General features: G+C 35.2%; 1 long non-coding RNA gene across 4 annotated transcripts in view; it reads right to left on the bottom strand.

The window, feature by feature from the left end:
- Positions 1–25,892, bottom strand: part of LOC141516194 (uncharacterized) — a 113,406-nt gene that overhangs the window by 15,758 nt on the left and 71,756 nt on the right. For 2 of the 4 annotated variants that reach the window (XR_012476630.1, XR_012476624.1), the window contains 3 exons: positions 20,666–20,858; positions 20,174–20,300; positions 17,074–17,164 (listed from right to left, as the gene is read on the bottom strand). This is a non-coding gene — a long non-coding RNA (uncharacterized LOC141516194). Of the gene's footprint in view, positions 1–17,073; positions 17,165–20,173; positions 20,301–20,665; positions 20,873–25,892 lie in introns of all 4 variants that reach the window. The other 2 variants (XR_012476626.1, XR_012476627.1) reach the window with 2 other exon arrangements.

Below are 25,892 nucleotides of genomic sequence, written 5' to 3'. Positions count from 1 at the left end.
GTCTGAGACCATTTATAAACTCAGGTCTTTATGACTCAAGGCCTGGTGCTCTATCGACCATGCCACTTACGTGCCATAACCATTCTACTCCATTAATAACAACTCAAAAACAGACTTTTTTTTTTGCTGTTGTTACTCCAATGTTGAGCACAACACCTCACATACTGCAAGTGCTTTATGAATGTTTGTTTAATAGAAATAAATTGACCTAGAACCTCTGTTGGCCTTGAAACTTTGACTATGATATCCCCAATGGTAGTTGCCAAATCCAACCCATATCTAAGACTATCCTGATTAGGTTCTTGCCTAGCTCCCATAAGATCAATTTTAGCTGATTTTTAGCTGATATATTTTCATTAAATCAGATTTATTATGATGAGCTCCAAAGAAACAATTTAAGAACTTTTATCACATCGTAATGTTAATACTTAGTTTTAACTTGTAACACATACATGTGTACATATTATATATATATATATATATATATATATTCATAAAGATGCATACACATTCCATGTATACCACAAAATTTATTTAAATAACCTTCAGGATGACTCCTTTCATTTCTAATATTTCATGAGTCTATGAGCATGAATAAGAAGAAATTTCTAATCATTTACTATCATCCATTTCAGGTCCAAGAGTTAGGAAGAAGTGTCAAAAATAGATTGAAAGACCTGACCCCTTGGTTGGAGGTTAGAACTTCAATTCTATAGAGATTTTTATGATGAATGTATTTATAACAGCTTAAAAATATTCAGTCAATAAGCATTCATTAATACTAATCAGTGATGGGGGTACAAGGAAAAGTTAAAAAAAACAGTCCTTGTTTTCAAGGAACTCACAGACTGATGGGGGCAACCACAGGAAAGTTAGTGTCATATAGTAAAAAAATAAAGGACTCACAGGCAGAGACTGAGATTCAAGTCATGATTGCTGTTTACTTCCTGTTTGACTTCAGACGTTTTACTTTTCCTGTGCACTTTAATTTCCCCATCTCTAAATTGACTAGATCCAAGACCCTTCCAGTTCTAAATCTTACAACAGGGAAAGTATGATACATTCAGAACTGTAGTGATAAGTATTTAACAACAGGATCTCAGGAGGAGGAGGGAGAGCAATGCATACTACATCACACACTTTTAAGTTTAACATATATATATATATATATATATATATATAATATATATATATATATTAGCATTTTCTCCATCACTTCTGGACAATTAACTAAACTATAGCCCTGATTTGTAGTGCTCACCAATTTCTGAGGTATAAATACTCACACTAATAATTTAACAAGGACTGGTTAGGGTTGGCTCTTACATATTTCCTAGATATGACTGGGAGTCAGGTATGGGATAAATGTATCTGTCACTCAGGAAAACAGTTGGGAGGTCTTTTAAATGTCCATTGAATGGCAGTCCTAAGCAGGCAGTTAGACAAGTATAACAGCTCCTCAGGAAAGTGGCCAGAAATACCAGAATAAGTTATACATCCTATTAACTTGAGAAAACTCTTGGACCTGAAATGGATGATAGTAAATGATTAGAAATTTCTTCTTATTCATGCTCATAGACTCATGAAATATTAGAAATGAAAGGAGTCATCCTGAAGGTTATTTAACTAAATTTTGTGGTATACATGGAATGTGTATGCATCTTTATGAATATATTTGGACACATGTATGTGTTACAAGTTAAAACTAAATATTAACTCAAATCCACAGCAAAGAAAAAACATGATCAGATCCAAATTTACAATTCTATTTGCATTTTTGCTGGGAAATATAATTAGTTGTTAATCTATTGTGCAGCTTTCATACTAGAATGTATTCAACAAACCTAAGTTCCTGCTAAGTTGCAACTTGAGCCAAATATAAATTCAAATTCATTTTACTTACTCCTGGACACTTAGGGCTTTAATTGAAATAGAAGATATTATTGCAAACCAATTCATGTGTATAGGACTACCTGGGTCATTTCATTCTGCAGTTCTAATTCTTGAGGAAAAATTGAATGCCCCCAGAGCCCATTACACTATTTTATCAAGAGGTTTAATTTTCTTCCAAAACATGACTGTATTCATGCTTGATGATATGTTTTTCATTCATAGATCACTAAGGATGAGGGATCACATCATAGCAATGCCTACTATGAGCAAGGCATTGTAATAAACACTGAGAATACAAAGGTAGGTTAAAATAATGTAGCTGTCCTCAAGGAACTCCCAGTCTAATGGAAGGGACAACTTTCAAACCCAACTATGTGCATATACAGTATAAACAGGATAAATTGGAGGTAGTCTCAAAGAGATGATATTAGCATTAAGAAAGAGTGAGACATGCAAAAATCTGTGGAATGCAACCAAAGCAGTTCTTAGGGGAAATTTTATATCTCTAAATGCATACATGAATAAATTAGAGAAATAATAGATCAATGAACTGGGTATGCAACTAAAAAGTTAGAAAAAAATTAAAAATACTCAATTAAAAATCAAATTAGATATGCTGAAAATCAAAGGAGAGATGAATAAAATTGAAAGTAAGAAAATTATTGAACAGTAAATAAAGCTGAGTGGGTTTTTATGAAAAAGCAACAAAATAAATAAGCCTTTGGTTAATTTGATTTAATAAAAGAAAGAAGAAAACCAAGTTACCAGTATCAAAAATGAAAATGGGGAAATCACCAAAGAAGAGAAAACTAAAGCAATAATTCAGAGCTTCTTGTCAAACTATAGACCAATAGATCTGACAATCTAAAGTGAAGTGGATGAATATTTACAAAAAATATAAATTGCCCAGAAGAGCAGAATAAATAAAATACTTTCAGAAAACGAAACTGAACAAGTCATCAATGAACTCCCTAAGAAAAAAATCTCCAAAGCCAGATGGATTCACAAGTGAATTCTACCAAATATTTAAAGAATAATTATTCCAATACTATATTAAGTATTTGAAAAAATAGGCAGAGTCCTCCCAATTTTTTTAATGACACAAATATGGAGCTGATAAATAAAACAAGAAAACCAAAACCAAGAAAGAAAATTACAGACCAATTTCCCTAATGAATATTGATACAAAAATTTTAAATAAACATTAGCAAAGAGATTATAGCAAGTTATCACCAGGATAATACATCATCACCAGGTGGGATTTATACAAGAATGCAGGGTTGGTTTAATATTAGGAGAGATTGGGAAAAATTTCTTCTAAGAGATGGAATTATAGCTGAGACTTGAAGAATTGTGTGGAAGTCAGGAAGCAGCAATGAGGAAGCCGAGCATTTCAGGCATTGGGGGTAGGGGGGAGTCAAAGAAAATGCACTGCCAGGCGATGGAGTACCTTGAGACAAGGATTAAGCAAGGAGGCTAGTACCATCCAATCAAAGAGTATGTCAGGGTATTAGGGGAAGGTAAGAAGAAGATCGAAGTGTGAGAAACTAGATAGGTAGGAAAGAGCTCAGTTATGAAGGACTTTGAAAACTAAACAGAAAATCTTATATGGGATCCTAGAAGTATTGGGGAGTCACTATATTTAAACTGGGGATGACATGGTCAGACTGTTCTTTAGGAAGATTATTTTGACAACTGAATGGAGGATGGGTTAAAGTGAGTAGAGACTTCAGCAGGGAGAGGAAGTAGAATGTGAATGCAATAAATCAAGTTGAGGTGATGGGAAAATTCATCTCTAGAATTCGAGGATTGTAGACTGAAAGGTAAAAATCTGAAAATTCCTCTAGTCCAAAATCTTCCATTTTGTCCTGTATCTGAAGAAACAAAAAAAAAACCTGAATGACAATGTAGAAAGAAACATAAAAAAAAAACCTGAATGACAATGTAGAGGAGCAACCATCTGGAGGTCTTACAAAGATGAAGGTCAAATGGTAAGGCAGAAGAGGTAGCTTCTCCACCTACTCCAATGTTGTTTGCCTTCTGAGGAGAGTCCAAACTCTTGTGGGGGGGTACCATAAGGCTACAGGTCTCTGAGGGTCCCTGAGATGAAAGTGAGACTCAATTGAATGCAATAGGTATTTAGGATGATAGATTTAGATTGGGAGAGACTTCAGAGGCCATCAAACACAATTCTCTCATTTTAAGATGAGTAAACTGAGGTAGAGAGAGGGTAAATGACTTACTTGCCCAGTTTTGAAGGGTTTTCTGTCAGTACCAAATTGCTTCTTTTCTGACTTCAAGTATATTATCCCTAAAATGAGCAAGCCAAGTCTCAGAAAAAAATTTGAGAAAAATGAACTTTTCTTCATAGCAGAGGCAGGGAATTATTGTATGTTATTAGGAAGAACTGATATATCAGTTGAGTTTACTGATCTACCATTTTTAATTATTTTTTATTATTTTTACACAAGAATAATGAATAAATAGGAAAGGAGAAAAAGATGGGCAGTGACTCTGTCTAGAGTTCTGGGCCTGGAGTCAGGAAGCTGAGTTCAAATATGACCTCAGTCACTAGATGGGAGACCCTGGGCAAGTTACTTAACCCTGTTTTTCTCAATTTCTTGATTTGTAAAATAATTTGGAAAAGGAAATGGCAAACCAATCCATTATCTTTGAAGCCCCAAATAGGATCATGAAGTATCAAATATGACTAAAACTGCAATATCAGTGGAACAAAGGGGGAAATGGCTATATTTAGATACAAACATTACATAAAATACCAACAAAAATAACATCAATTCAAAAAATAAAGTAATAAGTTATCCCAAAATCTTCATTAGAGTCTTAAAGTTTACAATCACATTATGAATCAATATCAAATCCTTTCCTGGGGGCACATTTTGAGAAAAGACGAAAGTGATAGGAGGAAGCCTCCAGAAATCTGAGTGAGATGGCAGTGGGGGGGGGGGGGGATAGTGAAGAGAGATGAGTCACAGAGAAGGTAAGGGAAAAGGAGAGCAGAAAACTGAAGCATGGTTCAGGATTGAGTCGAGTACAACCTTATTTATAAAAAAAAATCATTTTGAAGGTGGCTTAAACTTAACACTTAACCTATCATCAAAGCAAAAATTGTAATGTTTTTTGCTTTACTTCATAAGAAAAGGATTATTAATCCTGGATGTGAAGTTAGGAACCCTGACTTTGAATCCTGGCTCTACCACATACTAGCTGCATGACCTTGGAAAATGTTCTACAACTCTCTGGGCTTCAGTTTCCCTATTTATAAAAACAGACAATAATGTTTTGTTTCACCTGCTTCACAAGGTTGTTAGGAGAGGAAAAACACTTTGAAAACAATGTGTTATGTAAATGAGAAGCATTATTTTCATTATCATTGTCTATAATAATAATGCCAATATTAAAACCAGCTCTATTAAGTCAGCGGTCATAGCCAAGTTATTAAAAATCCATGAGATGTAAAGAAAATGTTTTAAAAAATATTGTCTTACTGCCATTCCTGGAAATCTGCACAAGAGCACTGAATCCAGTCAGAGGACTTGCTACTTACTACCCACAAGTCTGGAAAAGTCCCTTTCTTTTTCTAAGCTTGAGTTTTTCATCTATAAAATAAAGGTTTTAGACTAGATAACCTCTGAGGTCACTGTCCTACCCTACATCTTCTGGTCCTATCATCTCTTTGGTTGATTGCAGAGGCAATTACCAATAAGGCACTGTGGTTGAAATATGGTGGTAGGAGAAAAAAGAGAGTCTTGGATGTTGAAATTTATGGTCACAATCATGAGATGCTTTCAAAGGTCCTCATGGTGGAGGTATGGAGATAACTTAGTGTCACAAAAAAAGAATTCAGACTAGAAAACCCCAGCTCAGTTGCTGGAAGAAGTTCGCTTATATCATAGTCAGTGAAATGTACTCATAATCTCAGTAAGACTGAATCTTTTTTAGAAAACTATTGGTCAAAGGTTAGGGAATGTGTCCTTAGCCACTTTAAGAGGCTACCCAGTGCTATGAGTCCTTGGTTCTCAACTCCACTGCAGCTGGACATTGAATGTCATGGTGAAAGTCACCTTAGAAATGATCTTATTGCAGGATCCCAGCATTTCAGAAACAGAGGGAACTTCAGAGGTCATTGGGCACAACTGGATAAAGAAGTCTCACTGCAACATCCCCAGCAGGTGGTTTCAAATTGCTTCAAAGACAAAAAGCTAGCCACCTCCAAATCACCATTAATATGGTTAATTGAGAAAAGGTTCAACTGAGATATGAGCTCCTCCCTTACTCCTCTGTAACTTGGCAGGGAAATTGAAGAAAACTATGTCCAGGTTAGGTACTATTTGAGCCAGAATTCTGTCTAACACTGATCAGCAGCCCTCAGAAGCAGGATAGTGCATTTGAAAGCAAGAGGGCTCTGAGGAAGACAGGGTAAGCAAACCTCAAATACATGAAAAAAAAAGGAATCTTAACTGATGTTTTTATTGACCTTTTTCTTTTTACATCATATTTTCAAATTTATTCCTCCATCCTCTATCTAGCAAGAGCCTACTTGTATAAAATATTTTAAAAGAAATTATAAAAAGTAATTTATCAAAGTCAACTAGCACATCAACTATATCTAACAGAATATTGCATACCTATAGTTCTCCACCTCTGCTATGAAGGGAGAAAGGTATATTTTCTCAACTTTCCTCTGGACCAAGTTTGGTCCTAACAATTATACAGGGCTGAGTTTCATTTTATTAGTCTTTCCATTTATATTTTTATTATTATCATACTTGAAATTAATTGCAAAGTCTTAACAATGAGTTTCTAATGAACCATGGTAGGGAGGGAAAAGAACTGGTCTTTGGACTCAGAAAACCTAGTTTCAAATCCTGCCTGTGATACTTAGAGGTCCACAAGAGAGGGCTTTTGCTACCATGTCTTCTAAATCTGAAACTTTTCTTGTCACCTAGAATATCATTCCATCTCTTTGATTCTATTCTCCCATTAACCAGGTGCTCCCTGCCCTTGGGCAAGGACCTAGGCATGTCAAATTTCATTTCCCTCCAAATTCTGCTTCTGACTCTCAGGACTTTGTACAATGGTGCCATGAAAGTACATCTGAAGAAATTTGTGACCAAACAAGAAATTGAGTATACCATAAAATGCAAAATGGATGATTTTATTTTACACTAATGAAACCAATGCAGTCAAGATTCAAGGGAAAACAGAAAGCTGGGAAGCAATTTTCACAGCTAAGGGTTCTGATAAAGATCTCATTTCTAAAATATATAGAGAATATATGCTTTTAATATAGAGAGAATATATAGCTTTCTAAAATATAGAGAGAATTTGTAAGGTTACAAGTCATTTCCCCAACGGATAAGTGGTCAAAGGGTAACAACAGGATAAGAACAGAGTGACCAATATGACTAAAAGAGAAAATGATCAATGTTGGAGAGGTGGTGGGAAGACTGGGACATTAATGTAGTGTTGGTAGAGTCGTGAACTGATCCCACCACTTTGGAGAGCAATATGGAATTACACTCAAAGTGCAATAAAACTGATCACACCCTTTGATCCAGAAATACCATTTCTGGACCTACATATCCAAAAGAAATTTTAAAAAATGGAAAAAGTTCCACATATTAAAAATATTTATAGCAGTTCTATTTGTAGTGGCAAAGAATTGGAAGTTGAGGAAATGCCTATCTATTGGAGAATAGTTAAACAAGTTGTGGTATATGTTATATAGTAAAGAAATCATGAATGGCCAGACTTTAGAGAAGCCTGAAAAGAATTACATGAACTGATGCTGAATGAAGGGAGCAGAACCAAGAGAACATTGCACACATTAACAACAAAAATTGACCAACTATGGTGGATGCAGCTCCTCTCAGTATTTCAGAGATCTAGGACAACTCTGGGAGACCTGTTGTGGACAACAGCATCCTCATCCAGAGGAAAACAAAAGCAAACAATTTCCTCATATACAAAATAAGTAATATGTAAACATGTTAAACACAAATATAAATGCACAACTTTTACTATACTGTTCATCACTGAGAGGAGGGGGGGTGGAAAGAGAGGGTGGTAGAAAAATGTTTAATATGCAAGTAGATGAATGTTGAAAATTTTTCCTAACATATAACTGGAAAAATAAAAAACAAAAATGAAAAGTACCTCTGTTTTTCAATTCCCTTTAGAGTATTGTTAACAAGTTTCATGAAAACAAGGGTTGTCTTTCTCTTAGTTTGTATTTGTATTGTGTTCCTAGTGGTTAGCATATTTGGCTCAAACTCTTTTTTGTTTCATAGTAAGCTCTTTTTCTTTTAGGTTTTTTTTTTTTTTTGCAAGGCAGTGGGGTTAAGTGGCTTGCCCAAGGCCCCACAACTAGGGAATTATTAAGTGTCTGAGGTTGGATTTGAACTCAGGTACTCCTGATTCCAGGGCCAGTGCTCTACCCACTGCGCCACCTAGCCACCCCCATAGTAAGCTTTTAATAAATGTTTATGTCCCCATCTGCCTTTACTAAGACACCAAAATTTAGAGATCACAGAATTTTAAAATAATTATTGCAAAAATCTTTGAACATTTAAAAAAATTGTTACCTTTACATTTTGACAATACTTTTATTACATCAATGTTATAAATTCTAGATAGAGTAATTCATTAAAGGTTTTTTTTTCTTTTATGATGGAAAAATTTTAAAACTAACTGTGGAAATGACAGTGAAATGAGAATAAGGACACCACTAAATCTTTTTTTTAATAAAGAATCATCTAACTAGGAAGCTCTCAGATAGCATTCTTCCTTTCTATTCCATTTCCACATGTGAACTCCTATGCAGTCCAGTTGCACCATGCTTCTTTTTTAGTGTTATACAAGGGTTTCTATGTCCTTCTAAAACACTTAGTAATCAGCTTCTCAGGAATAACACATCATGGTTGATTAGAAAGGAATATTTTGATACTGCTTGTCCTGGATGTCAAATATGCTATGTATGGCTCTGTTAACAATGCAAGGGGGAAAAGACCAAAGGACTATCTACCCCTTCATTTTTACAGATGCAGAGACTGAGACCCAGAAAAGGGAAGTAATTTGTTCAAGTTTATACAGAAGCATAGTTAGCAAATGGTCTACCTTTGGAGGAAGGAACAGGATATGAAGGATTTTAAGAAATACCAAGTTTAGGGTTTCTAAACCTAGCTAAAGTATCCAGTCACTTTGAGCACTGGAGGATTGAAGTCACCTCCCCTCCTCTGATGATATATCTTGCAGAACTGTACACTGCATAGAAGATGGCAGTCATGAAGTCCTACTGCAATGACAATATTTTTCTCTGCCTCAAAAGAATCTAGGAAGCTGTCTGGATTATGCCTGGAGATCTTTTTCTGACATAGGAAAATGTTCCAATTTCAGACTGCTGAAATATTTACTCTTTCTTTTTTTAATTTTTTAATCTTTATTTTTTAATTAGACCTGTGAAAGAATAATAGAAGGAATGCCAAATGAGGAAAATTCTAGCAAGAAAGATAGGCACCTACTCTGAAATGAATTATTAGAGAGTTGTGTGAACAACTAAGAGGTAATGTCTATATGTATAGCAAAGGTAAAATGTAAGCCCACATCTTTTGGTTGGGAAGGTCAAATCTCTTTCACCCATACCATGTTCTTGTGAAAATCCATAAAATCACATTATATCTGATTCTGTCCATTTAAATTTATGACAATTCAAACAGAAGCTGATGCAAAGTTTTCCTTCTCATTATCTAGACTTAAATCAAATGCTTTCGTAAGCAAATGAGTAGTGAAACGATTAGAAAGGCAACATCTTGATCTCTAACCTATCAAACAGAACCATCTATTTTGAGCACATTAGAAGCTTCTAATTACATATAACTGATGTGTTAAAAGCACTTTAGAAGTTGTTGATTGCATATAACTGATGTTTTAATTTCATATCATTCTTATCTATTTATTGATAGGTCCAAATTCTATGAGGGCAAAGATCAATGTCATTTCTAAACTTTGTAAATCTCTCCCCAAATTTTATCACTTAAAACAATGATTTCTTACAGTAGGCACATAATGAATACTGGTTGAATTGAATACTGAATGTGTAAGGATTTTATTAGTTTATTAGATCCTCTCTGGGTATCATTTTTTTTCCCTATAAGATGAAAAGGTTGGACTAGATGGACTTGAAGTTTCCTCCCAATTCTAAATCTAAACTCCATGATTGTTGGAAGCAATGTAGAATGGTGGAAAGTGTGTTGGTTTTGGAGTCAGAAGGCCCGAGTTTGAGTCATGCTTCTACCTCTTAGTACTACTTGAATGATCTTGGGCCTATCATTTAAATCCTTTGGATCTTGGTTTTTTATCTGTAAAATGACACAGTTGAACTAGCTGCCCTCTAGGGTTCCTTCATCTAAATCTATTGTCCTATGATGTATTATCTGAGAATTGTCCTTCATAAGTTTGTCAAGACTCATTACCAGGTTAGTTACTGGGTGATAAATTCTGAAATTCTAGCTACTCATAGTTATGTAATCACTTTTGGTAGAAGTAGGACTCCCATCAATGAAATCATTGACCTTTAAGTGTTGATGAACAAGGGAGATTTTATTAGGATAGAACCAACCAAACACATTTTTGTAGACATATAACGGTGGGGGCGGGGGGAGGGCTTAAGAGAGAGGTTCATAAGCTTTCATAGAAAACCAACAGAAATTCAATCTGAATTTCAGGAATTGTTTTAAGAAGTTTATTTTGACCATTAAATCTCTCAAATGGAGGGAATCAAGCAAGGGAGAATCTGACATCCTTTTTGAAACAGGACATTACCAAATCGTCATTGCCCATCTCTCTGTTGCTAATGTTCCAGGGTTTTTCAACATCTTCCTACCTGGCAGCCTCTGCTGCAGCCTTGAAATTGCTTTCCACCCACCAGTACATATTTTATTTTGGCAACTGACAAAAGACCAAGATCCAGGCAGATTAAAGGCCAGAGTGAGCATCGATCAGGACCTAGTATACACATTTCCTATTTTTCTGAATGTCTTTTCTCAGAGGAACATAGATTTATGGCCCTATGGGGAGGATATACCTTCTTTACAGATAGTTTGAGTGAGGTCCTGACTGGATTGTATTGTCTCTCAAACTTCCTTGAAGGGGGGAGGGGGTAAAAGTGAGTAAATGAAAGGATCTTATTTTGATTCCACAATGGCCTCTCCATGGAAAAGTTAGGAGATATTATTTGCTGTTCAATCATTTAAGTCATATCTAACTCTCCCATGATATCATTTGGAGTATACCATACTGGATGGGTTGCCTTTTCATTCTCTAGCTCATTTTACAGATGAGGAAACTGAAGCAAACATAGTTAAGTGACTTACCCAGGATCACACAACTAGTGAGGCCAGATTTGAACTCAAGAAGATAAGTCTTCTTGACTTCAGGCCAAGCATTCACAGAGCTACCTACCTGTCCTAGAAGATACCATTTCTACTATGTACTATAGAGGCAACATGACAGTGGAAGAAGCATAGCATCTGTTGTCTTGTGGAACTGAGTTCAAGCCCCATCTCAGATGTTTACTACCTATATGACCCTTGGGACACTTGACATTTTTGTATCTCAACTCTCTCATCTGTAGAATGGACCATTTAGTGTCTGAGATCTATGATCCTAGATTTGGGTTCAGGACTTCCCAACTAAGTCATAAATGAGTCATGACAGATTTTCCTAATAATGAAATAGGACTAGATGTGTGATTTCCATGGGATAAGGAATTCTTTGTTGAAGAACTCCCTCTGCCTCTATCCTCATAGCATGTTTTTTTCTTCAACTGAAAGTCTAAAGAGTTGTCTGGGTTAAATGGTTTTATGGCTTGAGTAGGGTCTCAGAGTCACTGTGTATGTTAGAGGTTAGACTTGAACACAGATCTTTCTGGTTCTAAGACTGTTTCTCTATCACTACACTATACTATCTTATTTATGAAAACAAACACTACCCCACTATACCCCTAAAACATCCTTCAATATTTCACTATGGCTTAGATGTAACCCTAGTCCTCAAAGACTGGGTCAACAACAGAACATAAGCTCTGGAATGTTCTGTCAAACTTAAATGACCTCAACCATGTGTCCATTAAGAGGTCCCATCTACTGCTCAAGAGTTGATCCAGCTAAATTCAAAAACATGCATCTCTAAGTTAGCCATGGGATGGTGATCTATAGATTACTAGTGGCTTTGGAAGAATACCAGATAATTAAAGAGGGGTTGCAAACTGCACTATTCACTCTGATGAAATCACAGATCTTTGTTGGGTTTTGTTTTTTTTTGTTTTTTTTACATGGTATATGGGGTTAAGTAACTTGTCCGAGGGCAAACAACTGGGTAATTATTAAGTGTCTGAGGCTGTATTTGAACTCAGGTCCTCCTGACTTCAGGGTTGGTGCTCTCTCCACTGAGTTACTCAGCTTCCCCAATAACAGATCTTTGAAGCATTTAAGAAATATCAGTTAATTCATGATATATTTAAATTTTTGAAATATTTGAATTTTTATTTTTAATTTGAATTTTAATATTAGAAATATTTCATTTGTGAGAAAGTGCCTTGTAAACAATAAAATTCACTCAAATTATTATGATGTAGTGTAGTGAGACTCAGATGATTATAGCCCTTTACATTTTTGAAAGTAATTTAAGATCAAATAACTTGAGGATTTATTTTGAAAATTTTTATTTTAACATCATACTGTAGTTGAGTTGGTGCTAATAGTAGCCTTAGTAAGGAAGGGTCAGGCAGAGATTGTTATCCCCATTCTATGGATGAGGAAAATAAAATTTAAAAAGGTACTGTGACTGGTCTAAGATCATTCAACTAATTAGTGGCTCAGCCAAAATTTTCTGACTCCTATTGTTCAACTTTCATCCCATTGATCAACACTGATAGTTATTGATTTACTTTAGATATTCAATATAGGCCGATATACAGATTTATATTGATTCTTCTGATCCAATTTAATTGTCAGAGTTAAACCAAAGAAAATATCACTATATCGGCCACTAATAATTCAAACCAAACAGTATATTAGGCAAAGCATATAGATTGAGAGTCTGTGTTACATTAGCTGAGAAATCACCACTAGGTCTGAGTAGAGACAGCATGACATTGCAGAATGAACCCTAAATCAATGATAAAGTCCTTTTAAGTCAAAGGACTTTCAGTTCAAATTCCAGCTCTGGTATGTAATATCTGTGTCCTTGGAGAAGTCACTTAACTTCTCAGGTATCCATGTCCTTATCCATAAAATGAGGAGAATGTATTTAGTTAAAAGTTGCAGTATGCTGGTAAAAAAAATATAATAAATAAATCTCTGGTGAAAAAATCTACATATGTCATATTTTTAATCTCACTATTAAAGCTTTGTTAATTATTTTTAAGTCAAGAAAATTAACAACACAATAAAACTAGCCCTAATTTGTAGATTTTGTCAATTTATGAGATGTGCTCACACTGAAAATATAACAATTTGTTCTTATGGGCTTATTTAAACTGGATCAAGCTGTTTAGAGGTATCTTCCAGCTCTAAATATTATAATTCCAAATTCTAAGACATATAGCTCAGATGTCACCAGAACATTTTCTACATAGAAATGGCCAAGAACCCTTCAGGATCAACTCCCTCTGACTCAGGTAATCTAAAGGTGGCTTCAGATGGTAACTTTTTATAGAAAATCAGTAACAAATTAGTACAAATCCTACATCGAAAAATGGTTCAGAGAAGGAAATGACAGCATGATGTGTGAGCAATTACAAATAAGAAACAAGACTTGAACAATCTTTGTAAAATGTGAAAGTTGTTTTCCATTGTTCTTGCAAGTTCTAAATCTAATGAGGTTTCCATGTTCAGTGTACAGTACCACCTAAGCTCTAGGTCTATAGGAAGAATTTCATTCTTCTCTCTGAAGTCATAAACTTTAGAAATTTTCACTACTGAATTGAAGGACTGTCTCTGAAATATGATGCATGTTGTGCCTTCCTGTTTTTGAATAGATAATTCAAATTTAACCATAATTAGACACATTATTACTAAACATAATTATCATATTGAATTGGTAAAATTTGCCAGTACATGGAAGCTCAGTAGATCATATTGGGTGATCACAGAAAGCAAAAGACCAATCAATATAAGGAAAGTTTTCCTTAAAAAAAAAAGAGTTGTCCAAAAAGGAATGGCTGACCTAGGGAAATAGTGGTTTCCCTTTCATTGGAGGCTTGAGTGAAGGCTAGATGATGATTGCTATGCCTGTTGGATGTAGGATTCATACTTTAGGAAAGCTTTGGACTAAGAAGACCTTTAAGGTAATTTCCAACTCAAAAACAATTCCATGGATATAGGAAGGAGCAATTCACAAGACAATTCCAATAGAATCTGAAAATCTCCACAGTAAAGGCTTCCTGAATCCTTTGAATCTCTCTACTAGTCTTCCAAACTACAATTAGACTGGGATTATTGGATTCTACAACCATTTAATCACAATGATCAATACAGTTCCCTCTAGCCATAAAATTCCATATTCTACATAAGGGATATATAGAACTATAAGCACTAACATGGAACAGTGGATAGAGCTTGAGACTGGAAGAGAGGAAAAACTCATCTCTCTAGGTTAAAATCTGGCCTCAGACTAGATCACTTTGACACTAGAATGGAGAGAGTTTGAATCAATGAGATAAGTCAGAAGGTTATAGCAATAGTCTAAACATGAGGAAAGGACAATCTGTGTGAAGGGCAATATCAACTTGAAGAAAAAAAAAGAACATATAAGAGATATTATGAAGGTATAATTAACAGGAATTAACAGATAGATAGAGGGTGTGAGAGAGATAGAGTCAAGGATAACATCTAGATGGTAAACCTAGGTGACTAGAACAATAGAAGTGCTATTAATAGTAACAGGAAAGTTTGGAAGAGGACAGTTTTAGGAAGAAGATGATGACTCCAGTCTTGAACATATTGAGACTTCTATAGGACATCTGGTTTCCAAAAGTCTAAGAAAAAGTTGAAGATGCAAAATCAGAGGTCAAGAAAAAGGTTAGGTTGTATAAATAGATTTGAGAATCATCAGCAAAGAGGTAATTGAATCAATGATAACTGATATCACTGAATGAGACAGTTTAGAGGAAGAAGGGAAGCAAGTCCAAAACAGCTTTGAAGGAAGACCTGGATGAAGACACAGTAAAGGTAACAGAGAAGGAGTGAATCAGAAAGGCAGGAGAGGAATCAGAAGAGAACTGTGTCATGAAAACAGAGTAAATAGAGTATATATATATATATATATATATATATATATATATATATACCCAATGCTACATGTACCAACATATTAATGCAAAAATGGTGCATCAGAGTCACTCTAGAGTTCTCCCTGGATTAACACCCTGCCTCAGTTTACTGCTTTAACTTGTGATGAGTCCTAAATCTAAGGTAATTTCTTTGGGGGGGGGGAACCTCTGGCCTCAGCATAAGCAGAGCCAAGGCCAGAAGGGCCTTTGAGGACAGAGAGAACAGAACAAAAAGCCAAATATCCTTCAATTCCTGCATTTTCAAATTTTACTAGTAGCTTCACTCTCCTAAAGCTGAAGAGACATCTGCAACTAGGCTGATGAAACTTAAGGAGTTAACCACTGAATCTTCTGTTTTCTCCCTCTGCAAAATAAAAGTGGACAAGGATACTACCACTCCATTGAAATGCCCCACCTGTTCTCCCCCCAGCCCTTAGCAATGGGTAAATTTTGGAGAAGAAAATATCTTCCCATTCTGCCATTCCCCTTCAGCCTGAAGCCAAATGTTAGAGCCCTCCATATTGAAAACAAAGTCATTTCAAGTTTGGGTTCAACAATCTAAGTGTTCACAAGAAAAAGAGGACATGAAAAGATAGTCAGCACTAGCTTCCTGGAACTGCATTTGTTTAATGGGTTATCATTGAATCACTTAACTTTAGAGATGTGAAGGTCCTCCAAGGACAACTAATCCCAACCTCACTTGTATGGGATTCTTGACTACAATACCCCAAAAGGGATCAATCAGTTATTTTCTACTTGAAGACCTCCAAGGATAGTGGTACTCACTGCTTTTGCTGTCCAATTCCACTTACAAACAGCTCTAATGATTAGAAAGCAATTTGTTTCCTTTTATGGAGCAGAAACTTGCCACTTGGCACCTTTAATCCATTGATCCTATTTCTAAAAATCTAGGACCAAACAGTCTCTATTTCATCATTTTCCCACCTGACAAGATTTCAGATGCTTGAATGCAACTAAAATGCTCATCTTGCTCCCAAGTCTTCTCATTTGCAGGCTAAGTATTTGAAGTTCCTTCCATTGGCCCCTCCCCATTCTAATGCTTCTCCTCTGTACAAAATCTTAGAGCAGGCTGCTTGCTGCTTGCTGCTTGCTGCTTGCCACTTTGCCTAGGCTCTAGATTTGGCTGCTGCTAACTTCCTTGAGGAAAATAACCTTACCCTTGCTTAGCCTCAAACCTCTTCATTTTCCAAATCACCTACTCTACCTACTTCACAGAATTGTTGATTATAAAATGAGACAATTTGGGTGGAAATGATTTGAATGTTTGAAAGGTTTATGCCAACATAAAGAATTACTTGGTTTCTAGTCTCACTTTTCTCTACTACTCCCAAGACCTAGCTAGGTCCTGGTTTTGTTTACCTTTGTTTTGTTTTTATGGGAAATTAGGTGAATTTTCTTTACTGAGTATGCCATTTATACAATTCATTCAAAACCAATCTTTTTAAATTTTTTTAAACATTGTCAAATAACAAAGAATTGACTTAATCTTACAGATTCCAAATGGAATGGTCAGAAGAAACAAGAGTTCAAATTCCATCTCCAGCATTTGACAGCCGCTTTCCCTGACCCCTCCTGCCTCAAGCCCCTCATCAACAAATACTACTATCCCATATTAACTATCATGAGACTAAAATGAAAAGAATAATGTCAAGTACTTCATAAACAAACCTTAAAGCAAGATAAAGCTATCAGATCTTAGTACTGAGCTCTTATAACCCCAAGGCGTTAAGAGACTCCACTTATCAAACAGCACCCACTTTTGCTTTTTTTGTAATTGAATCCTTGGCATTTAGCATAGTTCCTACCTTAATAATTTAATAGATGTTTTGTCATTCGTCCATTCATCCATCCAATCATTCCTGGGCAGGGGAAATCTAAGCTTCAAAAGGAAGGTACCTGAAAAGTTGGAGGATGATTTTTGTGGGGTTTTTTTGCCAGGGCTAATTAAAGAACACTAACAAAAATAAGCTTCTAAAATTAGAAGTTATAGAAATCTAATGCAAGACTATATCTTGGGAGGAATGTAAGCATTTGTTTTTCTGGCCAGGAAGGATCAAAACAGGGTTTGAATCAGAGATAGAATGGACAGAATTAGACTCCTCTAGGGGAGAAGTCCCCCTTTCCCATTCAAGGCATCATTAAACCTCCATCCTTGCTCTGAGGAGGCTTCACTCATGCAGAACCTCTGCTAATTGACTTTGCTAGATATTTCTGTTTCTAATCCATCTGAGGATAATTCACAGCTAATAAAGTCCCTGTTGGCTCCTCTGAGGTTCTTTCCCCTTCTCTGATCTCACCCCACTCCCAATAAGCAGTAACTTGAATTCCCTTGAAATCCGAATCTCCACAAAATGTGGGACCAAGGGCTGATGGTGTTGCTAGCAGCCCCATCCTCTGTGACCCCATTGATTTTGAATGTTAAGTGGCAGGGCACTCTAAAAAAGATGCAGAGGAAGAGGATAGACACTTTTTAGCTTCAGGGATTCTTTTTGAAATGCACACATATGCATACACACAATTTTGTTGTTGTATAGTAAAGTTGTGTAGTTATGTAGTAAAAGCATCATGACCTCAAAGACATGAGATCTAAGCTTGAATCACTGCTCTGATGTGTTCTTGTGTGACCTTGGGCAATTCTGGTGTTTAAAGCACTTTAAAGTCAGAAACAAGTATTATCTACATTTTATAGATGAGGAAACTGAAGTACAGGAAGAAAAAAAAGTATTTGTTCAATATCATACAGCAAAAGCTGAGATTAAACTCAGTTTTTTTCTGACATCATATGATCAATGCTCCATGAGTCTTTCTGACTCTGAACTCCAAAGATCATGTTCAATATCAAAAGCACAAAGTGAATAACAATATTAATATTAATAATAATAACAGATTTTTTAAGACTTTAAAGTTTGCAAAGTGCTGTATATCCAATAACCTATAGTGTGATAGGATTAATCAGTCTTGACACTCTGGTAGGGATTAGCCTGGAGCTAAAAAGCCAAAAATTAGTTAATTAGGCAAGAAGACTAAATATGGATTGCTAGGGAGTTATGAGAAAGTCATTCTTAATAAGAATGTGAAGAGGGAATGAAGAAAGGTAACTCCTATGACTTAAAGCCTGAAAGCTCCTAGGACAGATATCAAAAGTACTAAAATAAAACTTTGAACAAAGGTTTAACTCCCTGAACAAGCACTGAATCATGCAGCAGAGAAACATGGAACATTGGAAGTCACCTAGCCCAACTTCCTCATTTTACAGAGGAGGAAACTAAGGTACAGAGAGGTTAACTGACTGCCAAAGATCAGAGAGTTGGTCTAGAAGGGAGGATTTGAACTCTTCTGACTTTATCAATTGTTTTTCCCCTGTACCACACTGATTGTGCTTCCTTATAACATGTCACTTCAACCACAAACTAAAAGATTTTGATTGATCTCTTGAGATCAAAACTTGGGGGAATCTTGAATAGACTAGATAAATTCTGGACCCAATTCTGACTAAAATCATTGCCCTATCGAAGAACATTGGAAGTGACAACCTAGGTGCCCATCAATTGTGGAATGACTGAACAAATTTTATTATGTGATTGTGATGAAATACTATTATTTTATCCGAAATGAAAAGGGGGATGGTTTCCAGAAAAAAACTGGGAAGATTTATAAGAACTTATGCAAAGTGAAATGAACATAACCAGGAGAATATAGTAGACAGTAACAGCAATATTTTTTGTCTTTATTTTCCAATTACATGCAAAGGTAGTTTTCAACATTCATCTATTTGAAAATTTATGAGTTCCACATTTTTCTACCACTCCATCTTTTCTCCATGGTGATGAATAATCTGGTAAAAATTGTACATGTACAATCGTGTTTAAAATATTGCTACATTAGCCACATTGTGAAAGAAGAATTAGAACTAAGGGGAAAGAAAAAAACCATAAGAAAGAAAGGAAAAACATAAAAGATTTTGAAAAGTGGACAAAATATGCTTTGCTCTGCTCTGCATTCAGACACTAGTTCTTTTACCCCCATTGGATATTGATGGCATTTTCCATAACAGGTCTCTCAGGATTTTTGTTGACCATTAAATTGCTGAGAGGAGCTGCATCTATTAAAGTTGATCATCTCACAGTGTTGCTCTGTAGTGTGTACAATATTCTCCTGATTCTGCTCACTTCTCTCAGTATCAGTTCATGCAAGTCTTTTCAGGCTTTTCAGAAGTCAAGTCATATATAATTTCTTATAGAACAATTGTTCTCACTAGCATTCATATGCCACAACTTGTTCAGTCATTCCCCAATTGATGAACATTCCCTTAATTTCCAATTCTTTGCTACTACAAAAAAGAGCTACTATAAATATTTTTGAACATGTGGGACTTTTCCTGATTTTTATGAACTCTTTGGGATACAGCCCTAGTAGTGGTATTACTGGATCAAAGTGTATGCACAATTTTATTGTCTTTTGGGCATAGTTACAAATTACTCCCCAGATTGGTTGGAACGGTTCACATTAGTAACAGCAATACTGTATGATCAACTGTTAAAGATCAATAAAATGATTTATGATAATCTATGACAAAGAACTCATGATCAAAATTGTCATCTGTCTCAAAACAGAGAACTACTGAACTCTGAGCATAGGCTAAAGCATATAGTTTTTCACTTTATTTTTCTCTCTTTTTTAACATCATGGCTAATATATAAATATGTTTTGCATGACTTCATATTTAAAATGAGTATCATATTGTTTGTCTTTTGAATGTATGAGGAAGGGGCTATGTGAAGTAAAAATCTGTAACTCAAAAAAGTGATTTTTTAATTATCATAGGGCAACTGTATGTCTATCTTAAATGCCAGTATACCAAAGGGCATAATTTCTTTTTCCCTCTATCTTCATTTTAGCACCTACCTACACCCCTCTGCATTCTTCCAAGTGACATGTGGTCATCCAGGCCTTCTCTTGAAGCCATCTTCTCGCTAGAGTGTGATATACTAGAATTCAACAGGATAAGTGATCTGGGGAACTTATCCCCTGGCTATCCAGGAAAAAAGGGAAATCATATGTGTTGATAAGTACCAAAGGTAGATAGTACTCCAGCTACCAGTGCTCCTTTCCCACTCTATAACCATCTTCATCCCCCAGGAAAGTATTTGACCCTCCCTCTGCCACTCACTACAAAACCATCTCTTCAGTTTAACCTGACATCTATGGCCCTCTAGGTCAACTTCTCTCCTCACCAGGACATTTAGTAACCTGATCACTGTCTTCTCTTCCCCAATACCTGCTACCTTCAAACATCCTAACCACAAAGTCCTTCAGTTTTCTCAGTTCCCATGAGCATTCTTCAATTGATCTTAACCATATACATGAACAATCATGCTTTAAATATATCAATCTTACCACTTTGGTGAATTTGTTCCTGGGGGGAAGAACTCCTAGGTTGAGAGTCTTGTTTGGCTTGTGTATAGACAAAATAAGAGTGATCCAGAAGAGCAGGTCAGAACCAGACTGTGGAGGGTCTTGGATTCTATTTTAACCTCAAAGGGTTAAAGGGCAGAATCATCCCCTGAATATCCTATTTCCTTTAATAGACCTGTGGATTTGCAACTAAAAAGGTTAGAGAAAGAACAAATTAAAAAATCCCCAATTAAATACCAAATTAGAAATTCTGAAAATTAAATGAGAAATTAATAAAATCAAAAGCAAGAAAACTATTGGACTATTAAATAAAACCAAGAGTTGGATTTTATGAAAAAATCAATAAAGTCGATAAATATTTGGTTAATTTGATTTAAAATAAGAAAGAAGAAAACCAAATTACTAGTATCAAAAATGAAAAAGGTAAATTTACCACCAATGAGGAGGAAATTAAAGTAATAATTCAGAACTATTTTACCCAACTTTATGCCAAAAGATTTGGTAATATAAGTGAAATAGATGAATGTTTACAGAAATATAAATTGTCCAGGTTAAAAGAAAAGGGAATAACCCTATCACAGAAAAAGAAATTCAATAAGTCATCAATGAACTCCATAAGAAAAAATCTCCAAGGCCAGCTGGATTCATAAGTGAATTCTAAATAACATTGAAGGAACAATTGGTTCCAATTTTATATAAACTATTTGAAAAAATAGGTGAAGACAGACCTCTGCCTAATTCCTTTTATGGCACCAATAAAGTGCTGATACCTAAACCAGGAAGAGTCAAAACAGAGAAAGAAAATTATAGACCAATTTCCCTTATGGATATGGATGCAAAAATTTTAAATAAAATATTACCAAAACGATTACAGCAAGTTATCATTATGACCAAGCATGATTTATACCAGGGATGCAGGATTGGTTCAATATTAGGAAAACTGTTAGCATCAATAACAAACCTAGCAAAAATTATGTGATTATCTCAATAGATGCTGAAAAAGTTTTTTGACAAAATATGACACCCATTCTTACTAAAAACACTAGAGAATGCAGGAATAAATGGATCATTCCTTAAAATGATAAGCAATATTTATCTGAAACCATCAACAAGCATTATATGTGATGGAGATGAGCTAGAGGCATTCCCAATAAGATCAGGGGTAAAACAAGTATGCCCATTATCACCACTACTATTCAATGTTATATTAGAAATGTTAGCTTAAGCAATAAGAAAAAGAAATTGAAGGAGCCCGAATGAGTAATGAAGAAACAAAACTCTCACTTTTTGCAGAGGATATTATGATATGACTAGAGAACCCTAGAAAATTTATCCAAAAAGCCAGTGGAAACAATTAGCAACTTAGACAAAGTGGTAGAATACAAAAATAAACTTACATAAATTCTCATTAATTTCTATATATTACTAACAAGATACCAGAAAGAGATATAAAGAGAAATATCATTTAAAATAACTTCAGATGACATAAAATACTGGGGAGTCTCCCTGTCATGGGAGATTCAGAAACTTTATGTAAACAACTATAAAATCTAAATAATTGGGCAAATATTGATTGCTCATGGGTAGGCAGAGCTATTATAATAAAAATCATAAATATCGCTAAATTAAATTATTTAGTGCCATACCAATCAAACTTCCAAAAAAATCACTTTAGTGAGCAAAGAAAAAAAAAGTAATTAAATTCATATGGAGGAACAAAAAGTCAAGAATATCAAGGGAATTAATGGGAAAAAATGCAAAAGAAGACATCTAGTCACACCAGATCTAAATATATTATCAAACATCAGTCATCAAAACTATCTTGTACTGACTAAGAAATAGAGAGATGATCAATGGAATAGATTAAGTGCAAAAGAAACAGCAGGAAATGGCTATAGTACTTTACTGTTTGATAAACCTAAGGAGTTCAGTTTCTGGGATAAGATCTTGCTTTTCCATAAAAACTGCTGGGAAAACTGAAAGATTGTATGGCAGAAACTAGGTATAGACCCTATACCAAGATAAGCTCAAAATGAGTGCAAGACTTGGATATAGAAGACAATATTATAAGCAAATTAGGAGAACAAGGGATAGTTTACCTTTCAGATCTATGGAAAGGGGAGAAGTTTATGAGCAAAGAAGAGATAGAGAACATTATAAAAAGCAAATTTGATAATTTTGATTACATTAAAGACTTCTTGCAAAAACAAAACCACTGTAACCAAGAACAAAAGGAAAGATGTAAATTGGGAAACAATTTTTACAACTAATGATTCTGACAAAGGACTGATTTCTAAAATTTATAGAGAACTGAGTTATAGTTATTAAAAAAAACAAGTCTTTCCCCAATTGACAAATGGTCAAAGGCTATGCAAAGGCAATTCTCAGTCAAAGAAATCAAAGCTATCTATAGTCATATGAAAAATTGCTCTAAATCATTATTGATTAGAGAAATGTAAATTAAAACATCTCTGAGGCTGCACCTCAACTCTCAGATTTGTCAATATGACAGAAAGAATAATGATCAATGTTCAAGGAGATGATGAAAATCTGGGACACTAATGTATCGTTGGTGACACTGGGAACTGATCCAACCTCTCTGAAGAGCAATTTAAAATTATGCCCAAAGAGCAATAAAAATGTGCATATCCTTTGATCCAGCAATACCACCACTGGGTCTGTATCCTAAAGAGATCATGAAAAAGGGCAAAAATCCCACATGTACAAAAATATTCCAAAGAATTGGAAATTGAGGGGATGTCCATCAATTGGAGAATGACCTAACAAATTGATGTATATGCATATGATGGAACATTATTGTTCTACAAGAAACCATGAAGGGGGTGGCTAGGTGGCATAGTGGATAAAAAGCACTGGCCTTGGAGTCAGGAGTACCTGGGTTCAAATCCAGTCTCAGACACTTAATAATTACCTAGCTGTGTGGCCTTGGGCAAGCCACTTAACCCCATTTGCCTTGCAAAAACCTACCAAAAAGAAAAAAGAAAAAAAAAGAAATCATGAGGGACGGGATTTTAGAAAAACCTGAAAAGACTTGCAGGAATTGTTGCTGTATGAGATGAGCAGAACCAGAAGAACATTACATATACTAACAACAACGTGGAGTGATGATCAACCATGATGGACTTGGTCATTCCATCAGTGCAATAATCAGGGACAATCAGAGGGGATTTTGGTATGGAAAATACCATCCACATCCAGAGAAGGAATTGTGGAGTTTAAATGAAGACCAAATCTTATTAGCATATTTTCCCATATGTAAGACACTCCCACACCTTAATTTTGGGGCCCAAAATTTGAAAAAAATGTATTACATAAAGTTATTGAACTCAAGTTTTATTGATCATAAAATTCAAGAACCTTCTGCTCATAGCTTTCAGGCATCTTTTGGGCAAGTCTGGTACTTAGATGCATGCTTAGTTCATTCTGTTTCATGAACCTGAAGCACCAGTTTTGTCATTTGAAATCAGTAACTTCTTTTTTATCAGCAGTTCTTCTGGCCTCCTGCTGAAGCATCTTTGTGGACACAGGAATTCTAATTGCCCTTTGCTCTCCAATTTCCTCTCTAATTCAGGCCGTCTTGCTGACTTGCCTCTCATGACCACCTTCTGCTGTGGTGTTTTTCAGGAGGGTTTCTTCTTCCCATAGCCAGTCTCTGTGATTGTTTTCTCAGTTGGAAGAGGACCAAGCTTACTGTCAACAGCATGATTCCCATTTATTTTTGCAAACTGGATCACTTTGAAATTGAATTTAGCACTGAACAAAAATCTTTTCTGGGTATAATGTGGCAAAATGTAATCTAATATACCGGTAACAAATACAAAATAATGAGTGCAAAGACAACGAGCAGGAAAAGTGGAAAATGCAAGTAAAAAAATCTACAACAACTGTATAAGACACACCCAGTTTTTACACCTCAAATTTCCTGGAAAAGAGTGTGTCTTATACATGGGGAAATATGGTATCTCCAATTTTTCAAAATTGGCTTGTGCATTATGTAATTATGTTATCTCTAATGTTTTGGGTTCTGATTCCACTCTCACTTTCCATTTCGATCTATGCTTATCATGGTTTCAAATATAAAGCTTTTATCATATTGCCTTCTGTTGGGGGAAAGAAGAGGGAATAAAAGGAAGGAAAAAATTGTAAAACTCAAAACCTTGCAAAAAAAATAATTGGTGGTAACTACCATTACATGTAATTGTAAAAACAAATAAAATATTTATATAATTAAAAAAATCTATGGATTTGTGGGTTTATCTATACCTTTACAAAACCTGTTGATGGTTTTAGCCTTTGCCATCTCTGTGTCTACATATCCCATCTGATTACTCCTGAGTATAACTGCCCCCTTCTAAGTTTTACCTAAAACTCACACATAATTTCTGAAGTCTAAAGTTGCATCAAAGGAGTTGGGGGTTAGAAGGGGGATTGTTTGAAAGAGAAGGATTGTATGGAACTTTAAGGTTGTACAGCAGCAAGAACTTGTCACATTGCCATAATAAAAATGTATGTTTCATTCATACTTCATTTAAACCTGTTGCTCACTGATACATTTGCATTTTCCAAAAGTACTAGATTTTGAGTAAAAAGTTCACATTCTGGTTCGGTTTATGACTACCTGTGGGGCTTTGAGCAAGTCACTAAATATCCCTGGGCCTCAGTTCCTTATCTGTAAATAAATGGCTAGACTAAATTAAAATTAAACAAACACATTGACTACTATGTTGAAGGAATTTTGCTAGGGATCAAGAATTCACAGACAAACCCAAATAATGTTTATCCATAAGAAACTTGTATTCACAGTGATCACTAAATTTTCTAAATTCTAAATTTATAATCCTATGATAACATGAAATAAGTTCTAGCTCTCTTCCCATTCATAGATAGCAAGAGACTCAGGAGTCTTCATTTGTTTTTTCTATGTTGCAGGCAACACATGGACGGCCCAAGAACAAGGGAGGGGAAAAGACCAGTGGACTTGGAATCAATTATAGACTAAAAACACAAGGAAGTTGCTTGCTTTTTTTAAAGTGAGATTTAAAGAGCAAGGAGACTTGTTGATTTGGAAGAAAGGGAAAAGTTCAGAACAAGCAATGGCTAAAGTGTAGAGTTTAGCACAGGAGAATACTTCACTGACAACAACAACAAAATCAAACTTTCAAGAAAACTGTCAAATAATTATATAGGG

This window comes from Macrotis lagotis, chromosome 1, assembly GCF_037893015.1.
Source record: "Macrotis lagotis isolate mMagLag1 chromosome 1, bilby.v1.9.chrom.fasta, whole genome shotgun sequence".
In the NCBI taxonomy this organism is placed as follows: domain Eukaryota; kingdom Metazoa; phylum Chordata; class Mammalia; order Peramelemorphia; family Peramelidae; genus Macrotis; species Macrotis lagotis.
The sequence above is the reverse complement of the archived record's forward strand: the minus strand, read 5'-3'. Positions and strand labels throughout refer to the sequence as shown.